General features: G+C 47.2%; 1 protein-coding gene across 1 annotated transcript in view; it reads right to left on the bottom strand.

Moving 5' to 3' along the window:
- Positions 1-13315, bottom strand: part of LOC141078377 (uncharacterized) — a 156131-nt gene extending 142816 nt beyond the window's left edge. Inside the window, exon 1 of the mRNA XM_073565125.1 lies at positions 13256-13315. The gene's annotated coding sequence lies outside the window, so the exon portion shown is untranslated. The remainder of the gene's footprint in view (positions 1-13255) is intronic.
- Between the last annotated feature and the right edge of the window lie 7133 nt (positions 13316-20448).

The raw sequence follows: 20448 nt of genomic DNA, 5'->3' as shown, positions 1-20448 counted from the left end.
GGATGGAGGATGTGTGATGGGTATATGGGCACGGGACTATGGAATGGAGAATATGTATGATGGGTGTGATGTACAATGCCCGAAGATATGTTTTCTGTTGCAATGTGCTAACAAATCCTCCATCCTAGGACATTGTAAACTGTCAGTAGTAGGAATTCTTTCCCCCCAGGTTTTATCAACCCTGCCACTTCCTCTGGAAGAGCAGGAATGTTAATTAGCTAGACCATCTTCCTCACACCATTTGGCTTCTCTCAGCTGAAAGAGAAAAAAAGTGCGGGAACTAAACTCTTTGTTTGAAACCAGGAGTTTGAATAAAACAATAAGGGATTGTCCCGCGAAAACCATACCCAGCAGAAATATAAAAATCATATTTCTGCGATCCGAGCAGACCCAGCTTCGCTGTGGTGCCTGTTGCAAAACTCTCGGATGTCCAGAACCTGAGATATGATTTGCGCCCAAATGGACGGTCATATCGCATAGATGTTTGATGTTTTCTTGATGGGCTCATTACGCTGGGAAACATGATACCACTGATGAGTCCATACCAGCTTCTCCCATAAAGTTATAGCTAATCTAAGTTTTGTAGCCAAAACATAACTTGGATAAGAGAGGTGGGATCAACCCAGAATGCACCTCTCTGTGATGTCACATAGGAAAGTCTATAAGGCATTCCCTGGCAGAACCAGCTCAGAACAGCTCAAGTCGTCGTGCTAGAAGGACCCCAATGAGCGGAGAAGTGCAGCTCCGCCTCCACCCACCTTAGCCGCATGGTCTGCCTAAGGAACAATATGGAACTGTGAGTGTACTCTCTTTGTTTTCTCCACTTTTATTTTATACCTGTACTGTACATATTTTATGTCTCAATTTTATAGCAACTTTTATCTGTAATCACTGTCCTCTTTCGGAAAATAAATGAAATAATTATTTAGATCTGTCTCTATGCTCTAAGACTCGAACTATACGCCTTTGATAGATAATCGCTACTAATTCAAGGGGTTTGCCACGGACCCTCTTAATTTAACACTGTGAATTAAGTAACCGTGACTGGTGGCAGCGCGTTGTGTACGGCTATTACGGCTTGCTGGCAGTCTAGAAGGGTCTTATATTGCTGAGTAAGGGGCTTCAGCCACAGCATTGATAATTCCCTTACTGCAGAAGCCTAAATGCCGGTTCACAACAGGCAGCCCGTCCGGCGACTAATTATCCTAGGTGCAGTTCCCTGACTGACCTGAGGGTAAGGGGGGCGCCGGAGAGCTGCGAGTTCCAAAGTGGAACTGAGAAAGTGGGATATACATAAATCCCCGCAGTACTTGGAAGATTGATAGCAGTGGTGGGGCATCCAAATTAAACTCCCCCTGCGGCAAATTGTAGAGCGAGATTAGCTTGCTGGATATTTTTGGTCACATGGTGCCAGTGTTGGGATAACTAAGATAAGCCCCACTGCGCCTGTGATAGCCGTGTGCCGGCATTGTGTCACGCCCCTCCGTCCGCTGATACACCCGTGTCAGTGGTGGGACTGTGACATAGTGGTGACACAGGGTCCGCTGTCCGTCGCGTTTTGGTGGCAGCGGGACTCCCGTTAGTGTCGCCCGTAAGTGGACGAACGGCGGTGGGCTGTTCGTCACATATTGGTGGCAGCGCGGTGGGATAATCCTAGAGCATTAGTGATTTGGTTTGAGCAATCATTCCTCTCACTAAAAACCTGCACGGTTCCTGCGGGAATCCTGCATCATAGGTTTTGGAGAACAGACTCAGTGGTTACTAGTCCTGAGACATTAGTGTGTACTTGCAAGTATCCCCCTCCCGTTTCTTCGTTTTTCTTTTTCTATCTTTTATTTGGCAACCATGGCGGCAAAAGGAGAACCTTGGTACACCCGGCAGACAAAGGAAGTTCTTGCTGCGTTATGCACGTACCAAGGCCTTGACGCCACGAACAAAAACAGAGCTCAAATGATCGCGGCTCTAGTGCAGCTGGACAACGACCAGAATCCAGCGAGCGCAGAAGTTGGCCCAAGTTGCAATGGGGCTGCAGCAGAGGCTCCACTCCTGAGCGCTGGCCCCACATTCAACCAGAACGGGGTGGACCCCTATCTGCAAATGGCCTTGGACGAACTCCCCGCCGAAGACAGTGATGGGCGGGTGAGGCTGATCCAGCAAGCTCGAGAGAGAGCAGAGCAGCGAGCCGAGCGCCAGGCGGAGAGAGCTGAGCGCCAAGCTGAGGCTGAGAGAGCCGAGCGCCAGGCGCAGAGGGCCCATGAACTGGAGGTACTCCAGCGGGGTGGGAATGCCCTCACAGCCCGAAGCCGTGAGCCCAGCAGCGTCCAGACTCCTAAACCCCGGCCAGAGCATTTTCCCGTGATGGAAAAGGACGGGGACTTGGACACATTTCTGCGAGCCTTTGAGAAAGCCTGCAGACAGTACCAGCTGCCTAGAGACCAATGGGCAAGGTACTTGACCCCAGGGCTAAAAGGCAAAGCCCTGGAGGCATTTGCTTCTCTTCCGCCAGAAGCCGATGATGACTATGACGCCATAAAGCAGGCGCTGATCGCCAAATACCGGCTGACACCTGAGGTATACCGAAAGAAGTTCCGACACCTCCAACGTGGCCCACACGATAGCTACAGTGATGTGGTGCAAGGACTCAGGACCCACTTTGACCAGTGGATCCATGGACTGTCCGTTGAAACCTTTGAGCAGCTACGGGACCTGATGATCAAAGACCAGTTCCTGCATCTCTGCCCAGCTGAGGTCCGACAGTTCATCCTGGACCGCGAACCAACGAACGCGGACAAAGCGGCGCAGATCGCCGACAACCACGAGGCCAACCGGAAGCCCGAGACGCGGAGGCCAGTCGCCACCAGCTGGAAAGGGGGTAAGCCAGCAACCAACCCCAATGCCCCAGCTAGCCCTCCCTCCGGAGGCCCTGTCCCTGTTGCCAACAACAGGCCGGCTACTGACAGTCGCCTGTATCACCACTGCCAGCGGCCTGGTCACTTCTTTTACACCTGTCCGAACAGGCCGAAGAACCCCCCAGCCAAGGCCCCCGGGCCCAATGCCTCTGTTCTTTTGGTGGGAGGTGTGGTTGGGAGGGCTGACGACAACGTTCAACCTGTTCAGGTGGGGGCCCGTCTTGCTACAGGCCTCAAGGACACCGGGGCTGAACGAACCCTCATCCGTCCTGGACTGGCGGCCCCTGAAGAGTTTGTTGAGGGGAAAACCCTGACTGTCACCGGGATTGGAGGCACCCGTTGTCCCTTGCCAGTGGCACGAGTTTTTCTTGACTGGGGTGCCGGGAGCGGGTTGAGGGAGGTGGGAGTGTCTGAAAATTTGCCCACTGATGTTTTATTGGGGACTGACTTGGGGAGGATGGTTGCATACTATGTCCCTGACACCCTTCCCCAAACTGATAATAAGGGTAACGTTAACCCTGATGATGTTGATGATGGGAAACTGAATGTGTTACCTGCTAATGCCTTGATGAGTAATGATGCAACTAACAACCATTCTTTCCCCAGGTACGATGCTGATGCTGATGTGAATGTACCAAAGCAAACTGATAACCATTCTTCTCCTAGGAAGGATGATGATGATGTTGATGTATCTGTGCCGACTGAAACCGTTAACCCTTTCTTTGAAGCGGTAGATGTGTCCACAGGTACCGAAGTGCTCAGCCCCGTCACTCTGCAGAGTGAGACGGCTGAGGAACCCCTGGCAGGAGTAAGCAACGGTGCTCAAGGAAATGGGGAGGTGCATGGGGACCATGAGGAAGGTAATGCCATGCAGCTGACCAGTGCCACCGAGGAAGGTAACTGGCCCATAAGTAGCACTGCTCCTGAAGTGTTGGGGGTGGATGGGGAGGTAGAGCCCAGGGCAGCACCAGCTGGTGGGTCTGCAGAAATCCCCAGGGAGACAGCATACATAGCAGCTGTCACACGCAGTCAGAGTGCCCAGATCGCAGGTAACGCACTGTCTTCTGGACCCTCTGCTGCTACAGGAGAGACTGAACCAGAGGTGAACCCAGAGCCGGTTCCAGAGGGTCCCAGTAAAGAGGGGACCCTGACGTCACTTCTGGCAGCCTCCAGCATGGAGTTCCAGGCTGCTCTGCACTCAGATGCCAGCCTGGAGAAATTGAGAGGTCTCGCCGAGACGCCCACCTCCAAGTCTGATAAGGAGAGGGTGTTCTGGGAACGAGGAAGGTTGTACCGGGAGACAGTACCCGGAGATCCTAAAAAGGAGTGGTTGAGGGAAAGACAGCTGGTCGTCCCCTATCAGTTCAGAACTGAGTTGTTGCGGATTGCCCATGAGATTCCACTCGCTGGACACTTGGGGATCAGCAAAACAAAGGCACGGCTGTCTCAACACTTCTATTGGCCCAAGATGGGGACAGATGTAACACACTACTGCCGCTCCTGTGCCACCTGTCAAAAAGTGGGTAAGGCGGGGCCTGCTCTTAAGGCTCCCCTTATTCCTTTGCCGGTGATAGAGGAGCCTTTCCAGAGAATCGCGGTGGACATTGTAGGACCGCTGTCCGTCCCCAGCAGCTCCGGAAAGCGATACATTCTCACCGTGGTAGACTACGCTACCCGGTACCCAGAGGCAGTAGCTCTGTCTTCAACCAGGGCAGATAAGGTGGCTGACGCACTGGTGACCATCTTTTCGAGAGTAGGATTTCCCAGGGAGATGCTTACCGATCAAGGGCCCCAATTCATGTCTCGCCTAATGGAGGCTCTCTGTGAGAAAATGCAGGTGACGCAGCTGGTATCGAGTCCGTATCACCCACAGACTAACGGTTTGTGTGAACGTTTCAACGGTACCCTCAAACAGATGCTCCGCATACTGGTTGAGACCCAAGGGCGCGACTGGGAGCGGTACCTCCCACACCTGCTGTTCGCTTACAGAGAAGTTCCGCAGGCTTCGACCGGGTTCTCCCCCTTCGAGCTCCTGTATGGCAGGCGAGTCCGGGGACCCCTTGGGTTGATAAGAGAATCCTGGGAAGATGAGCCAAACCCCACAGAAGTGTCCATCGTGGATTATGTCATGCGCTTCCGTGACAAGATGCAGACCTTGACGCAGTTGGTGCATGACAACATGACGCAGGCTCAGGCTGAGCAGAAGCGCTGGTACGACCAGAACGCCCGGGAGCGGACCTACCAGGTGGGTCAAAAGGTGTGGGTGTTGGTCCCGGTACCAACGGATAAGCTTCAGGCAGCCTGGGAAGGCCCGTACGTCGTCCACCAACAGCTCAACCCGGTCACCTACGTGGTCACGCTTGACCATGCTCGGGGTAGGCGCAAGGCCTTTCACGTCAACATGCTGAAGGCGCACTACGAACGTGAAGCTTGCATCCTACCGGTCTGCAATCTGCCAGAGGATGGGGAGGAAGATTCCCTCCTGGACATGCTGGCCCAGGCCAAGGCCAATGGGTCCATTGAGGACATGGAGATAAGTGGTTCGCTCACCGTGTCCCAGCGGTTGCAGTTGATGGCCACCCTGGAACTCTTCCGGCCCGTGTTCACCAACCGTCCTGGGAGGACGGAGTTAGCGGTTCATGAGGTGGACACCGGGAATCATGCCCCATTACGGCGAACACCTTATCGGATCTCTGAAACGGTGCAACAAGTCATGCGCCAAGAGGTCGATGAGATGTTAAGGCTGGGAGTGATTCGACGGTCAAAAGGTGCGTGGGCTTCACCTGTAGTCCTCGTGCCTAAAAAGGATCGAACCACCCGGTTCTGCGTGGACTACAGGGGGCTCAACGCCATCACAACCTCTGATGCCCACCCAATGCCGCGCATCGAGGATCTGCTCGAGCGGTTGACAAACGCCAACTACATATCCATCATGGATTTGAGTCGGAGATACTGGCAGATTCCCCTGAGCCCTGAGGCGCAGGAGAAATCCGCCTTTATCACCCCCTTTGGACTGTACGAGTCCACGGTCATGCCCTTCGGCATGAAGAATGCCCCTGCCACTTTCCAGCGGATGGTCAACCACCTGCTTCGGGGACTGGAGGAGTACGCAGTGGCGTACTTAGACGATATTGCCGTCTTCAGTTCCACCTGGGAGGAACACCTTCAGCACCTCCAGGAGGTGCTCAAGCGTCTTCACCAGGCAGGCCTGACCATCAAGCCGGGGAAGTGCCAGATAGGCATGCGCGAGGTCCACTACCTGGGGCACCGGGTAGGCGGGGGTTCCATGAGTCCGGAGCCAGGAAAAGTGGACGCAATCGTGTCCTGGCCCACCCCCAGGACCAAGAAACAGGTGAAGTCCTTCTTGGGCACTGCAGGGTACTATAGGCGGTTCGTACAGGACTATAGCGCCCTTGCCAAACCCTTGACCGACCTCACCAAGCAGAGGCTACCCCAAACAGTCAACTGGACAGATGACTGTGAGGCGGCTTTCCAAGCTTTGAAAGCAGCCCTGTGCAACTCTCCAGTGTTGAGAGCAGTCGACAGCAGTCGCCCGTTTCTGGTACAGACCGACGCCAGCGAGTTTGGCCTCGGTGCTGTGCTTAGCCAGGTCGACTCGGGGGACCAAGAGCACCCCGTGTTGTACCTGAGCCGGAAACTTTTGCCGAGGGAAGTGGCATACTCGACCATCGAGAAGGAGTGTCTGGCCATGGTGTGGGCACTGCAACGTTTGCAGCCCTACCTGTACGGGCGCGCCTTCACGGTGGTAACCGACCACAACCCTCTGAGCTGGTTGCACACAGTGTCCGGAACCAATGGAAGATTGCTCCGCTGGAGCCTTGCCCTTCAACAGTACGATTTTACTGTAAAACACAGGAAGGGCAGTGAAAACGGCAATGCCGATGGGTTGTCCCGCCGGGGCGAACCCGCTGAGGTGCGCATGGCAGATTACCGAGAGGTAATGCCTCCTTAGCGCCCTCTTAAGGGGGGAGGTGTGATGTACAATGCCCGAAGATATGTTTTCTGTTGCAATGTGCTAACAAATCCTCCATCCTAGGACATTGTAAACTGTCAGTAGTAGGAATTCTTTCCCCCCAGGTTTTATCAACCCTGCCACTTCCTCTGGAAGAGCAGGAATGTTAATTAGCTAGACCATCTTCCTCACACCATTTGGCTTCTCTCAGCTGAAAGAGAAAAAAAGTGCGGGAACTAAACTCTTTGTTTGAAACCAGGAGTTTGAATAAAACAATAAGGGATTGTCCCGCGAAAACCATACCCAGCAGAAATATAAAAATCATATTTCTGCGATCCGAGCAGACCCAGCTTCGCTGTGGTGCCTGTTGCAAAACTCTCGGATGTCCAGAACCTGAGATATGATTTGCGCCCAAATGGACGGTCATATCGCATAGATGTTTGATGTTTTCTTGATGGGCTCATTACGCTGGGAAACATGATACCACTGATGAGTCCATACCAGCTTCTCCCATAAAGTTATAGCTAATCTAAGTTTTGTAGCCAAAACATAACTTGGATAAGAGAGGTGGGATCAACCCAGAATGCACCTCTCTGTGATGTCACATAGGAAAGTCTATAAGGCATTCCCTGGCAGAACCAGCTCAGAACAGCTCAAGTCGTCATGCTAGAAGGACCCCAATGAGCGGAGAAGTGCAGCTCCGCCTCCACCCACCTTAGCCGCATGGTCTGCCTAAGGAACAATATGGAACTGTGAGTGTACTCTCTTTGTTTTCTCCACTTTTTTATTTTATACCTGTACTGTACATATTTTATGTCTCAATTTTATAGCAACTTTTATCTGTAATCACTGTCCTCTTTCGGAAAATAAATGAAATAATTATTTAGATCTGTCTCTATGCTCTAAGACTCGAACTATACGCCTTTGATAGATAATCACTACTAATTCAAGGGGTTTGCCACGGACCCTCTTAATTTAACACTGTGAATTAAGTAACCGTGACTGGTGGCAGCGCGTTGTGTACGGCTATTACGGCTTGCTGGCAGTCTAGAAGGGTCTTATATTGCTGAGTAAGGGGCTTCAGCCACAGCATTGATAATTCCCTTACTGCAGAAGCCTAAATGCCGGTTCACAACAGGCAGCCCGTCCGGCGACTAATTATCCTAGGTGCAGTTCCCTGACTGACCTGAGGGTAAGGGGGGCGCCGGAGAGCTGCGAGTTCCAAAGTGGAACTGAGAAATTGGGATATACATAAATCCCCGCAGTACTTGGAAGATTGATAGCAGTGGTGGGGCATCCAAATTAAACTCCCCCTGCGGCAAATTGTAGAGCGAGATTAGCTTGCTGGATATTTTTGGTCACATGGTGCCAGTGTTGGGATAACTAAGATAAGCCCCACTGCGCCTGTGATAGCCGTGTGCCGGCATTGTGTCACGCCCCTCCGTCCGCTGATACACCCGTGTCAGTGGTGGGACTGTGACATAGTGGTGACACAGGGTCCGCTGTCCGTCGCGTTTTGGTGGCAGCGGGACTCCCGTTAGTGTCGCCCGTAAGTGGACGAACGGCGGTGGGCTGTTCGTCACAATGGGTATATGGGCACGGGACTATGGGATGGAGGATGGGTATATGGGCACTCGACTATGGGATGGAGGATATGTATGATGGGTATATGGGCACGGGACTATGGGATGGAGGATGTGTGATGGGTATATGGGCACGGGACTATGGAATGGAGAATATGTATGATGGGTATATGGGCATGGGACTATTGGATGGAGGATGGGTATATGGGCACTCGACTATGGGATGGAGGATATGTATGATGGGTATATGGGCACGGGCCTATAGGATCGTGGATGTGTGATGGGTATATGGGCACGGGACTATGGGATGGAGGATTATTATAATTTGTTATAACTAACCAGTTAGTTACTATGCCCGGGCAGCGCCGGGCTCTTCAGCTAGTATGGTATATAATGATATATGAGGTCACATAGCTGTATATATAGGATATGATGTATATATGGTATATAATGATATATGGGGTCACATAGCTGTATATATAGGATATGATGTATATATGGTATATAATGATATATGGGGTCACATAGCTGTATATATAGGATATGATGTGCATATATGGTATATAATAATATATGGGGTCACACAGCTGTATATATAGGATATGATGTATATATGGTATATAATGATATATGGGGTCACACAGCTGTATATATAGGATATGATGTGCATATATGGTATATAATAATATATGGGGTCACACAGCTGTATATATAGGATATGATGTATATATGGTATATAATGATATATGGGGTCACATAGCTGTATATATAGGATATGATGTGCATATATGGTATATAATAATATATGGGGTCACACAGCTGTATATATAGGATATGATGTATATATGGTATATAATGATATATGGGGTCACACAGCTGTATATATAGGATATGATGCATATATGGTATATAATAATATATGGGGTCACATAGCTGTATATATAGGATATGATTTATATATGGTATATAATGATATATGGGGTCACATAGCTGTATATATAGGATATGATGTATATATGGTATATAATGATATATGGGGTCACATAGCTGTATATATAGGATATGATGCATATATGGTATATAATGATATATGGGGTCACACAGCTGTATATATAGGATATGATGTATATATGGTATATAATGATATATGGGGTCACACAGCTGTATATATAGGATATGATGTATATATGGTATATAATGATATATGGGGTCACATAGCTGTATATATAGGATATGATGTATATATGGTATATAATAATATATGGGGTCACATTGCTGTATATATAGGATATGATGCATATATGGTATATAATGATATATGGGGTCACATAGCGGTATATATAGGATATGATGCATATATGGTATATAATGATATATGGGGTCACACAGCTGTATATATAGGATATGATGTATATATGGTATATAATGATATATGGGGTCACACAGCTGTATATATAGGATATGATGTATATATGGTATATAATGATATATGGGGTCACATAGCTGTATATATAGGATATGATGTATATATGGTATATAATGATATATGGGGTCACATAGCTGTATATATAGGATATGATGCATATATGGTATATAATGATATATGGGGTCACACAGCTGTATATATAGGATATGATGTATATATGGTATATAATGATATATGGGGTCACACAGCTGTATATATAGGATATGATGTATATATGGTATATAATAATATATGGGGTCACATAGCTGTATATATAGGATATGATGCATATATGGTATATAATGATATATGGGGTCACACAGCTGTATATATAGGATATGATGTATATATGGTATATAATGATATATGGGGTCACACAGCTGTATATATAGGATATGATGTATATATGGTATATAATAATATATGGGGTCACATAGCTGTATATATAGGATATGATGCATATATGGTATATAATGATATATGGGGTCACACAGCTGTATATATAGGATATGATGTATATATGGTATATAATGATATATGGGGTCACACAGCTGTATATATAGGATATGATGTATATATGGTATATAATAATATATGGGGTCACATAGCTGTATATATAGGATATGATGCATATATGGTATATAATGATATATGGGGTCACACAGCTGTATATATAGGATATGATGTATATATGGTATATAATGATATATGGGGTCACACAGCTGTATATATAGGATATGATGTATATATGGTATATAATGATATATGTGGTCACATAGCTGTATATATAGGATATGATGCATATATGGTATATAATGATATATGGGGTCACATAGCTGTATATATAGGATATGATGTATATATGGTATATAATAATATATGGGGTCACATAGCTGTATATATAGGATATGATGTATATATGGTATATAATGATATATGGGGTCACACAGCTGTATATATAGGATATGATGTATATATGGTATATAATGATATATGGGGTCACATAGCTGTATATATAGGATATGATGCATATATGATATATAATGATATATGTGGTCACATAGCTGTATATATAGGATATGATGTATATATATGGTATATAATGATATATGGGGTCACACAGCTGTATATATAGGATATGATGTATATATGGTATATAATAATATATGGGGTCACACAGCTGTATATATAGGATATGATGTATATATGGTATATAATGATATATGTGGTCACATAGCTGTATATATAGGATATGATGCATATATGGTATATAATGATATATGGGGTCACATAGCTGTATATATAGGATATGATGCATATATGATATATAATGATATATGTGGTCACATAGCTGTATATATAGGATATGATGCATATATGGTATATAATGATATATGGGGTCACACAGCTGTATATATAGGATATGATGTATATATGGTATATAATGATATATGGGGTCACACAGCTGTATATATAGGATATGATGTATATATGGTATATAATAATATATGGGGTCACACAGCTGTATATATAGGATATGATGCATATATGGTATATAATGATATATGGGGTCACACAGCTGTATATATAGGATATGATGTATATATGGTATATAATGATATATGTGGTCACATAGCTGTATATATAGGATATGATGCATATATGATATATAATGATATATGTGGTCACATAGCTGTATATATAGGATATGATGCATATATGGTATATAATGATATATGGGGTCACACAGCTGTATATATAGGATATGATGTATATATGGTATATAAGGATATATGGGGTCACACAGCTGTATATATAGGATATGATGTATATATGGTATATAATAATATATGGGGTCACACAGCTGTATATATAGGATATGATGTATATATGGTATATAATAATATATGGGGTCACACAGCTGTATATATAGGATATGATGTATATATGGTATATAATGATATATGTGGTCACATAGCTGTATATATAGGATATGATGTATATATGGTATATCATGATATATGGGGTCACACAGCTGTATATATAGGATATGATGCATATATGATATATAATGATATATGTGGTCACATAGCTGTATATATAGGATATGATGTATATATGGTATATAATGATATATGGGGTCACATAGCTGTATATATAGGATATGATGTATATATGGTATATAATGATATATGTGGTCACATAGCTGTATATATAGGATATGATGCATATATGGTATATAATGATATATGGGGTCACACAGCTGTATATATAGGATATGATGTATATATGGTATATAATGATATATGTGGTCACATAGCTGTATATATAGGATATGATGTATATATGGTATATAATGATATATGGGGTCACACAGCTGTATATATAGGATATGATGCATATATGATATATAATGATATATGTGGTCACATAGCTGTATATATAGGATATGATGCATATATGGTATATAATGATATATGGGGTCACACAGCTGTATATATAGGATATGATGTATATATGGTATATAATGATATATGTGGTCACATAGCTGTATATATAGGATATGATGTATATATGGTATATAATGATATATGGGGTCACACCGCTGTATATATAGGATATGATGCATATATGGAATATAATGATATATGGGGTCACATAGCTGTATATATAGGATATGATGCATATATGGTATATAATGATATATGGGGTCACACAGCTGTATATATAGGATATGATGTATATATGGTATATAATGATATATGGGGTCACACAGCTGTATATATAGGATATGATGTATATATGGTATATAATGATATATGGGGTCACACAGCTGTATATATAGGATATGATGTATATATATATATATGGTATATAATGATATATGGGGTCACATAGCTGTATATATAGGATATGATGTATATATATATATATGGTATATAATGATATATGGGGTCACACAGCTGTATATATAGGATATGATGTATATATATATATGGTATATAATGATATATGGGGTCACACAGCTGTATATATAGGATATGATGTATATATATATGGTATATAATAATATATGGGGTCACATAGCTGTATATATAGGATATGATGTATATATGGTATATAATGATATATGGGGTCACATAGCTGTATATATAGGATATGATGTATATATGGTATATAATGATATATGGGGTCACACAGCTGTATATATAGGATATGATGTATATATGGTATATAATGATATATGGGGTCACACAGCTGTATATATGGGATATGATGTATATATATATATATATGGTATATAATGATATATGGGGTCACATACCTGAATACATACTGCGGATGTGAACAGTCCTGTGAGAGGTGGGAGGAGCAGACGCCGCACAGAATTCTGGAAGTTGAGACCTTTCCGGTTGCATCCTGGATCTTGTAGTTTCTCTTTGCCTATAGTGAGAATGTGGAGCGAGATGAAAACTATATCACCCAGAATCCCTTGCAGTAGCTGTCACTAAGGAGCATCAGAGTGAGATATAATCTCCATCATTCAGCAGAGTAATGTATATACTGATATATATATATATATACGGAGTGATGTATATACTGATATATATATACAGAGTGATGTATATACTGATATATATATATATACAGAGTGATGTATATACTGATATATATATATATACGGAGTGATGTATATACTGATATATATATACAGAGTGATGTATATACTGATATATATATACAGAGTGATGTATATACTGATATATATATACAGAGTGATGTATATACTGATATATATATATATACGGAGTGATGTATATGATGATATATATATACAGAGTGATGTATATACTGATATATATATACAGAGTGATGTATATACTGATATATATATACAGAGTAATGTATATACTGATATATATATATATACGGAGTGATGTATATGATGATATATATATACAGAGTGATGTATATACTGATATATATATATACAGAGTGATGTATATACTGATATATATATATACGGAGTGATGTATATACTGATATATATATATATATATATAGAGTGATGTATATACTGATATATATATATATATACGGAGTGATGTATATACTGATATATATATACGGAGTTGTGACGAACAGCCCACGGCCGTTCGTCCACTTACGGGCGACGACTAACGGGGGTCCCGCTGCCACCAAAACGCGACGGACAGCGGACCCTGTGTCACCACTATGTCACAATCCCACCACTGACACCGGTGTATCAGCGGACGGAGGGACGTGACACAATGCCGGCACACGGCTATCACAGGCGCAGTGGGGCTTATCTTAGTTATCCCACCACTGGCACCATGTGACAAAAATATCCAGCAAGCTAATCTCGCTCTACAATTTGCCGCAGGGGGAGTTTAGTTTGGATGCCCCACCACTGCTATCAATCTTCCAAGTACTGCGGGGATTTATGTATATCCCACTTTCTCAGTTCCACTTTGGAACTCGCAGCTCTCCGGCGCCCCCCTTACCCTCAGGTCAGTCAGGGAACTGCACCTAGGATAATTGGTCGCCGGACGGGCTGCCTGTTGTGAACCGGCAATTAGGCTTCTGCAGTAAGGGAATTATCAATGCTGTGGCCGCAGACCCTTATTCAGCAATATAAGACCCTTCTGTACTGCCAGCAAGCCGTAATAGCCGTGCACAACGCGCTGCCACCAGTCACGGTTACTTAATTCACAGTGTTAAATTAAGAGGGTCCGTGGCAAACCCTTTGAATTAGTAGCGATTATCTATCAAAGGCGTATAGTTCGATTCTTAGAGCATAGAGACAGATCTAAATAATTTCATTTATTTTCCGAAAGAGGACAGTGATTACAGATAAAAGTTGCTATAAAATTGTGACATAAAATATGTACAGTACAGGTATAAAATAAAAGTGGAGAAAACAAAGAGATTACACTCACAGTTCCATATTGTTCCTTAGGCAGACCATGCGGCTAAGGTGGGTGGAGGCGGAGCTGCACTTCTCCGCTCATCTGAGTTCTTGTCAGCACGGACTCTGCAGCTGTTCTGAGCTGGTTTGCCCAGGAAATGCCTTATAGACTTTCCTATGTGACATCACAGAGAGGTGCATTCTGGGTTGATCCCACCTCTCTTATCCAAGTTATGTTTTGGCTACAAAACTTAGATTAGCTATAACTTTATGGGAGAAGCTGGTATGGACTCATCAGTGGTATCATGTTTCCCAGCGTAATGAGCCCATCAAGAAAACATCAAACATCTATGCGATATGACCGTCCATTTGGGCGCAAATCCTATCTCATGTTCTGGACAGGGTAGAACTTCGAAACATACGCGGTCTCGAAGCTGGGACCGCTCAGGTTACAAAAATATGATTTTCATATCTCTAGGGTATTTGGTTCTTATGGTATAGTCTCTCATAGTTTTATTCGTTTCAAACAAAGAAGTTTTTCCCGCTCTGAAGAGGAGAGAAGGCAAATGGTGTGAGGAAGATGGTCTAGCTAATTAACATTCCTGCTCTTCCAGAGGAAGTGGCAGGGTTGATAAAACCTGGGGGGAAGGAATTCCTATTACTGACAGTTTACATTGTCCTAGGATGGAGGATTTGTTAGCACATTGCAACAGAAAACATATCTTGCCGACATTGTACATCACACCTCCCCCCTTAAGAGGGCGCTAAGGAGGCATTACCTCTCGGTAATCTGCCATGCGCACCTCAGCGGGTTCGCCCCGGCGGGACAACCCATCGGCATTGCCGTTTTCACTGCCCTTCCTGTGTTTTACAGTAAAATCGTACTGTTGAAGGGCAAGGCTCCAGCGGAGCAATCTTCCATTGGTTCCGGACACTGTGTGCAACCAGCTCAGAGGGTTGTGGTCGGTTACCACCGTGAAGGCGCGCCCGTACAGGTAGGGCTGCAAACGTTGCAGTGCCCACACCATGGCCAGACACTCCTTCTCGATGGTCGAGTATGCCACTTCCCTCGGCAGAAGTTTCCGGCTCAGGTACAACACGGGGTGCTCTTGGTTCCCCGAGTCGACCTGGCTAAGCACAGCACCGAGGCCAAACTCGCTGGCGTCGGTCTGTACCAGAAACGGGCGACTGCTGTCGACTGCTCTCAACACTGGAGAGTTGCACAGGGCTGCTTTCAAAGCTTGGAAAGCCGCCTCACAGTCATCTGTCCAGTTGACTGTTTGGGGTAGCCTCTGCTTGGTGAGGTCAGTCAAGGGTTTGGCAAGGGCGCTATAGTCCTGTACGAACCGCCTATAGTACCCTGCAGTGCCCAAGAAGGACTTCACCTGTTTCTTGGTCCTGGGGGTGGGCCAGGACACGATTGCGTCCACTTTTCCTGGCTCCGGACTCATGGAACCCCCGCCTACCCGGTGCCCCAGGTAGTGGACCTCGCGCATGCCTATCTGGCACTTCCCCGGCTTGATGGTCAGGCCTGCCTGGTGAAGACGCTTGAGCACCTCCTGGAGGTGCTGAAGGTGTTCCTCCCAGGTGGAACTGAAGACGGCAATATCGTCTAAGTACGCCACTGCGTACTCCTCCAGTCCCCGAAGCAGGTGGTTGACCATCCGCTGGAAAGTGGCAGGGGCATTCTTCATGCCGAAGGGCATGACCGTGGACTCGTACAGTCCAAAGGGGGTGATAAAGGCGGATTTCTCCTGCGCCTCAGGGCTCAGGGGAATCTGCCAGTATCCCCGACTCAAATCCATGATGGATATGTAGTTGGCGTTTGTCAACCGCTCGAGCAGATCCTCGATGCGCGGCATCGGGTGGGCATCAGAGGTTGTGATGGCGTTGAGCCCCCTGTAGTCCACGCAGAACCGGGTGGTTCGATCCTTTTTAGGAACGAGGACTACAGGTGAAGCCCACGCACCTTTTGACCGTCGAATCACTCCCAGCCTTAACATCTCATCGACCTCTCGGCGCATGACTTGTTGCACCGTTTCAGAGATCCGATAAGGTGTTCGCCGTAATGGGGCATGATTCCCGGTGTCCACCTCATGAACCGCTAACTCCGTCCTCCCAGGACGGTTGGTGAACACGGGCCGGAAGAGTTCCAGGGTGGCCATCAACTGCAACCGCTGGGACACGGTGAGCGAACCACTTATCTCCATGTCCTCAATGGACCCATTGGCCTTGGCCTGGGCCAGCATGTCCAGGAGGGAATCTTCCTCCCCATCCTCTGGCAGATTGCAGACCGGTAGGACGCAAGCTTCACGTTCGTAGTGCGCCTTCAGCATGTTGACGTGAAAGGCCTTGCGCCTACCCCGAGCATGGTCAAGCGTGACCACGTAGGTGACCGGGTTGAGCTGTTGGTGGACGACGTACGGGCCTTCCCAGGCTGCCTGAAGCTTATCCGTTGGTACAGGGACCAGCGCCCACACCTTTTGACCCACCTGGTAGGTCCGCTCCCGGGCGTTCTGGTCGTACCAGCGCTTCTGGTCAGCCTGAGCCTGCGTCATGTTGTCATGCACCAACTGCGTCAAGGTCTGCATCTTGTCACGGAAGCGCATGACATAATCCACGATGGACACTTCTGTGGGGTTTGGCTCATCTTCCCAGGATTCTCTTATCAACCCAAGGGGTCCCCGGACTCGCCTGCCATACAGGAGCTCGAAGGGGGAGAACCCGGTCGAGGCCTGCGGAACTTCTCTGTAAGCGAACAGCAGGTGTGGGAGGTACCGCTCCCAGTCGCGCCCTTGGGTCTCAACCAGTATGCGGAGCATCTGTTTGAGGGTACCGTTGAAACGTTCACACAAACCGTTAGTCTGTGGGTGATACGGACTCGATACCAGCTGCGTCACCTGCATTTTCTCACAGAGAGCCTCCATTAGGCGAGACATGAATTGGGGCCCTTGATCGGTAAGCATCTCCCTGGGAAATCCTACTCTCGAAAAGATGGTCACCAGTGCGTCAGCCACCTTATCTGCCCTGGTTGAAGACAGAGCTACTGCCTCTGGGTACCGGGTAGCGTAGTCTACCACGGTGAGAATGTATCGCTTTCCGGAGCTGCTGGGGACGGACAGCGGTCCTACAATGTCCACCGCGATTCTCTGGAAAGGCTCCTCTATCACCGGCAAAGGAATAAGGGGAGCCTTAAGAGCAGGCCCCGCCTTACCCACTTTTTGACAGGTGGCACAGGAGCGGCAGTAGTGTGTTACATCTGTCCCCATCTTGGGCCAATAGAAGTGTTGAGACAGCCGTGCCTTTGTTTTGCTGATCCCCAAGTGTCCAGCGAGTGGAATCTCATGGGCAATCCGCAACAACTCAGTTCTGAACTGATAGGGGACGACCAGCTGTCTTTCCCTCAACCACTCCTTTTTAGGATCTCCGGGTACTGTCTCCCGGTACAACCTTCCTCGTTCCCAGAACACCCTCTCCTTATCAGACTTGGAGGTGGGCGTCTCGGCGAGACCTCTCAATTTCTCCAGGCTGGCATCTGAGTGCAGAGCAGCCTGGAACTCCATGCTGGAGGCTGCCAGAAGTGACGTCAGGGTCCCCTCTTTACTGGGACCCTCTGGAACCGGCTCTGGGTTCACCTCTGGTTCAGTCTCTCCTGTAGCAGCAGAGGGTCCAGAAGACAGTGCGTTACCTGCGATCTGGGCACTCTGACTGCGTGTGACAGCTGCTATGTATGCTGTCTCCCTGGGGATTTCTTCAGACCCACCAGCTGGTGCTGCCCTGGGCTCTACCTCCCCATCCACCCCCAACACTTTAGGAGCAGTGCTACTTATGGGCCAGTTACCTTCCTCGGTGGCACTGGTCAGCTGCATGGCATTACCTTCCTCATGGTCCCCATGCACCTCCCCATTCTCTTGAGCACCGTTGCTTGCTCCTGCCAGGGGTTCCTCAGCCGTCTCACTCCGCAGAGTGACGGGGCTGAGCACCTCGGTACCTGTGGACACATCTACCGTTTCAAAGAAAGGGTTAACGGGTTCAGTCGGCACAGATACATCAACATCATCATTCCTAGGAAAAGAATGGTTATCAGTTTGCTTTGGTACATTCACATCAGCATCAGCATCATACCTTGGGAAAGAATGGTTGTTAGTTGCATCATTACTCATCAAGGCATTAGCAGGTAACACATTCAGTTTCCCATCATCAACATCATCAGGGTTAACGTTACCCTTATTATCAGTTTGGGGAAGGGTGTCAGGGACATAGTATGCAACCATCCTCCCCAAGTCAGTCCCCAATAAAACATCAGTGGGCAGGTTTTCAGACACTCCCACCTCCCTCAACCCGCTCCCGGCACCCCAGTCAAGAAAAACTCGTGCCACTGGCAAGGGACAACGGGTGCCTCCAATCCCGGTGACAGTCAGGGTTTTCCCCTCAACAAACTCTTCAGGGGCCGCCAGTCCAGGACGGATGAGGGTTCGTTCAGCCCCGGTGTCCTTGAGGCCTGTAGCAAGACGGGCCCCCACCTGAACAGGTTGAACGTTGTCGTCAGCCCTCCCAACCACACCTCCCACCAAAAGAACAGAGGCGTTGGGCCCGGGGGCCTTGGCTGGGGGGTTCTTCGGCCTATTCGGACAGGTGTAAAAGAAGTGACCAGGCCGCTGGCAGTGGTGACACAGGCGACTGTCAGTAGCCGGCCTGCTGTTGGCAACAGGGACTGGGCCTCCGGAGGAACGGCTAGCTGGGGCATTGGGGTTGGTTGCTGGCTTACCCCCTTTCCAGCTGGTGGCGACTGGCCTCCGCGTCTCGGGCTTCCGGTTGGCCTCGTGGTTGTCGGCGATCTGCGCCGCTTTGTCCGCGTTCGTTGGTTCGCGGTCCAGGATGAACTGTCGGACCTCAGCTGGGCAGAGATGCAGGAACTGGTCTTTGATCATCAGGTCCCGTAGCTGCTCAAAGGTTTCAACGGACAGTCCATGGATCCACTGGTCAAAGTGGGTCCTGAGTCCTTGCACCACATCACTGTAGCTATCGTGTGGGCCACGTTGGAGGTGTCGGAACTTCTTTCGGTATACCTCAGGTGTCAGCCGGTATTTGGCGATCAGCGCCTGCTTTATGGCGTCATAGTCATCATCGGCTTCTGGCGGAAGAGAAGCAAATGCCTCCAGGGCTTTGCCTTTTAGCCCTGGGGTCAAGTACCTTGCCCATTGGTCTCTAGGCAGCTGGTACTGTCTGCAGGCTTTCTCAAAGGCTCGCAGAAATGTGTCCAAGTCCCCGTCCTTTTCCATCACGGGAAAATGCTCTGGCCGGGGTTTAGGAGTCTGGACGCTGCTGGGCTCACGGCTTCGGGCTGTGAGGGCATTCCCACCCCGCTGCAGTACCTCCAGTTCATGGGCCCTCTGCGCCTGGCGCTCGGCTCTCTCAGCCTCAGCTTGGCGCTCAGCTCTCTCCGCCTGGCGCTCAGCTCGCTGCTCTGCTCTCTCTCGAGCTTGCTGGATCAGCCTCACCCGCCCATCACTGTCTTCGGCAGGGAGTTCGTCCAAGGCCATTTGCAGATAGGGGTCCACCCCGTTCTGGTTGAATGTGGGGCCAGC

Source organism: Dendrobates tinctorius, unplaced genomic scaffold, assembly GCF_039654945.1.
Source record: "Dendrobates tinctorius isolate UK_male_01 unplaced genomic scaffold, ASM3965494v1 ptg000548l, whole genome shotgun sequence".
NCBI lineage: Eukaryota > Metazoa > Chordata > Amphibia > Anura > Dendrobatidae > Dendrobates > Dendrobates tinctorius.
The sequence above is the reverse complement of the archived record's forward strand: the minus strand, read 5'-3'. Positions and strand labels throughout refer to the sequence as shown.